The sequence below is a fragment of the Triticum dicoccoides genome, chromosome 7A, assembly GCF_002162155.2.
Source record: "Triticum dicoccoides isolate Atlit2015 ecotype Zavitan chromosome 7A, WEW_v2.0, whole genome shotgun sequence".
Classification (NCBI taxonomy): domain Eukaryota; kingdom Viridiplantae; phylum Streptophyta; class Magnoliopsida; order Poales; family Poaceae; genus Triticum; species Triticum dicoccoides.
The window spans coordinates 633,045,027-633,049,224 of record NC_041392.1 but is presented as its reverse complement, the minus strand read 5'-3'; positions in this window follow the sequence as shown (position 1 = coordinate 633,049,224).

Sequence of the window (4,198 nt, the reverse complement as noted above, 5' to 3'; positions counted from 1 at the left end):
GAAGGCACGGGCCTCCTCGGGCCCGGCGCGGCCCGGGGCGGGTCCGATTCGGGCCTCACGGGCCGGCGGCGAAGTGGGGCGGCGTGGGTGCTGACGTGGCGCGATCTGGTTGGACGAGGGGCGTAGGCGGACTTGTCCGGCGACACAGTGGACATGTCCGGCGCGCGGAGGAGGAAGATCTAGGGTTCATCCGCGAATTTCGGGAGGGGAGCACATATTTATAGGTAGAGGGAGCTAGGAGAGTCCAAATGAGGTGCCGTTTTCGGCCACGCGATCGTGATCGAACGACCGAGATGATGGAGAGAGGTTTGGTGGGTTTTGGCCCAAATTGGAGGGGTGTTGGGCTGCAACACACACGAGGCCTTTTCGGTCCCTCGGTTAACCATTGGAGTATCAAACGAAGTCCAAATGGTAGGAGACTTAACAGGCGGTCTACCGGTAGTAAACCAAGGCCGCATGACAAGTCTCGGTCCAATCCGGAAATGTTTAATGCCCACACACGAAAAGAAGGTAGAAATGACCACCGGAGGAGAACGAAATGCCGAAATGCAAAACGGACAACGGGGAAAATGCTCGGATGCATGAGACGAACACGTATGCAAAAGAAATGCACATGATGACATGATATGCAATGCATGACACGCAAGCAATGACAAGGCAACAACAACGAATAACTGGACGACACCTGGCACATCGGTCTCGGGGCGTTAACTTGTAACGCCCCGGACACACCCGCCGGTGGTCGTTACTCCTGGCGGGATCTAGACTGGCCCCACAGATCAATACTAGTCTTTTCTGCGCACTTTGTCCTCACTCATGCGCACCCGGGAGCAACTTCCCAGTCGGTCACCCATCCTGACACTACTCCAAGCTGAGCACGCTTAACTTTGGAGTTCTGTCCGAATGGGCTATCGGAAAAGAAGGAATTCCTTATTGATATGAGTAGTCTATAATCCCTAATAAGCCAGGCCATCACATACACCCCCACTCAGAGGAACCGACGTCCTCGTCGGGCCACAGGAATGTTCCCTCTTGGCACATACGTCTGTGCTTCCAGTCCAGTACATGTGCCATGTCGTGTGCCATGACGGGTCACAAACGTCATGAACAACATGACCACACACCTGTCCGCAAGCATCCGTGTAACCGCGAGGGTCGGCTCTGATACCAACTTGTAACGCCCCGGACACACCCGCCGGTGGTCGTTACTCCTGGCGGGATCTAGACTGGCCCCACAGATCAATACTAGTCTTTTCTGTGCACTTTGTCCTCACTCATGCGCACCCGGGAGCAACTTCCCGGTCGGTCACCCATCCTGACACTACTCCAAGCTGAGCATGCTTAACTTTGGAGTTCTGTCCGAATGGGCTACCGGAAAAGAAGGAATTCCTTATTGATATGAGTAGTCTATCATCCGTATGGTATCCAATGCTGGATCATCCGCTAGCTGCTGCAGCTGCTAAGACCCCCTTTGCTGGCTAAGTGAGTCGATCTGCTCCTGCTGCCGCTGGAATTTGATTGCCAAGTCCGCGTGTGCTGATTCTAGGCCTTGAAGGCGTTCATAGTAGAGCTTCATCTGCTCCTCCTCCATCTTCCTCTTCTTCTTCTTCTCCGCAATCTTCTTTCTCGCACGGGTTCTGTAGTCGGCGTTCCAGTCCGAAAACCCCTCATACCACTGAATAGCGCCCATGCCTCGTGTTCTTCCCGGGTGTTCAGGATTTCCCAGGGCACGCGTAAGCTCGTCGTTCTCTCTGTTGGGCTCAAACAACCCGGATCGAGCCTCTTCTATTGCAACAAGTAGCTTATCTTCGGCTCCGTCCAGACATGCCTTCTTGGAAACTGTGCCTGTCTTCGGGTCCAACTCCCCCCCATGCGCATAGAACCAAGTCCTTCACCTGGGGGGCCAGCTCAATGTTTCTGGAGTGACACTTGCATCCAGCATCTCTTTCTCAGACTTATCCCACTTAGGCATTCCCACCGCATAGCCACCTGGCCCCAGCTTATGGAACTTATCCTTTTTTGCGGCATTGGCCTTGTTTATTCTTGACCGTACCTTAGATAATTCTGAATCCTTGAATTTCACGAAATCGTCCCAATGAGCACTTTGATTCTCTAGTGTTCCCTCGAATACTGGAGTCTTCCTTCCTCCCTTGACGTACTTGTCCCATTCACAATTCTTGTGGTTCTTGAATGCAACCGCCATCTTCCTTAGAGCAGCGTCCTTGACTTTCTGCACATCTGCTTCTATGAAATGATCTGGTAGGGTGAAATGTTCCATGAGAGTATCCTAAAGCAGACTTTTTTGTCTGTCGTCGACAAAAGTAAGATCTGGACGTGGCTTTGCTGGCTTTCTCCATTCTTGAAGGGAGATCGGGAGTTGGTCCTTCACAAGAACTGCGCACTGACGAACGAACTTGTCCGCAATCTTCTTAGGCGCTAATGGTTCGCCATTAGGTTTGATTGCCTCGATATTATACTTTATGCCCTCCTTCAACTTTTTGTTCGGGCCTCGTTTCGTCCTGTTGCCTGAAGATTTGCTCGATCCGGATGGCTGAAAGAAGAAAGATCGATTCGTTAATATATCATCAACTCATTTAAAACATGTGATGATCACCAGATGCCTGCTTATATAAATATATATACCTCTCCGGTGTTGTCATAATCGTAGTTCATGACTTCATCAATTCGGTCATCGCGATCGAATATCATATCACCCTCTCCGATGTTTTTAGAAATTCGGAGCCGTCATAATCTTCTTCATTCTGGTCATCATCTGGCCCGCGTATTATATCGAACATGGTCTGTTCTCCCTCTCTGTTGGTATTGTCCGCCATAGCTTTTATTTAACTATGCCAAAAGAAATATAAAACAATTTAGTATTCAAATTACATCGTCTCGAATAATAGATATAATCTCGAATACATCGTCTCGAATAATAGATATAATCTCGAATACATCGTCTCGAATAATAGATATAATCTCGAATACATCGTCTTGAATAATAGATATAATCTCGAATACATCGTCTCGAACAATATATAATCTCGAATACATCGTCTTGAATATTATATATCGAGTACATCACTGGCTAGGTAGCTAATAAAGATCGAATACTACAGAAGAATCTAGGACACTCGCGGTTCCTGTGGCGCGGGCGGTGGACACCCAAAGAGAAGGAACCCTCACAGGATCATAGCTGAAGTGAGATCCCTGAAGAAACTGCCAGGTATTGAAGAACCTGCCGCCCTCTAACGCAACCATGTAGCGATGGACGTGCTCGTCCTCCTCCCTGACACGGCGACGTACCACCTCCGGCGGGGCCGGCTCCCTCCGCACCGAAACTGGCCCACGCGAACGCCACCAAATGAGATCAGGGTCGAGGACGGGACCCGGGGCCAGGTTCCTCATCAAGCGGCGTGCCCCTCCAGGCAGCACCTCCCAGTGCCAGCCCGATGGAGCCTAGTCCCGGACATGGGTCAGTCGGACGTCGTCGCGGACGGGTCGACGGTGAGGATGCGGGCCGGGCATCGTCTAGAACAAATACTAGCTATATGCCCGCAAAAAGTAACATTTTTTTAATGATTGGATTTTGATAACTAAAATTTCTAACATTTCTATATAACTAACATTTCTAATATTTCTAGAACTAAAAAAAAGAAAAATTTCTAACTTTTTTATAACTATTTCTATAACTAAAAAACAGAAAATTTTCTAACAATTCTAACTTTTTTATAACTATTTCTATAACTAAAAAACAGAAAAATTTCTAAAAATTCTAACATTTCTAACTATTCTAACAATTCTAACATTTCTAACTATTTCTAAAAAACAGAAAAATTTCTAACAATTCTAACTTTTTTATAACTATTTCTATAACTAAAAAACAGAAAAATTTCTAACAATTCTAACATTTCTAACTATTCTAACAATTCTAACATTTCTAACTATTCTAACAATTCTAACATATCTAACTATTTCTAAAAAACAGAAAAATTTCTAACAATTTCTAAAAAACAGAAAAATTTCTAACTATTTGTATAACTAAAAAACAAAAAATGTATGTGTGTGTGTGCGCTCACCGGTGAGGCGAGAGGCGACAGGGGGGGTGATGGGGACGGCGACGGGCGCGGCGACGACGGGGATGACGACGACGGGGACAGGGATGGGGCGGCGATGACGGGGACGGGGACGTACGGGC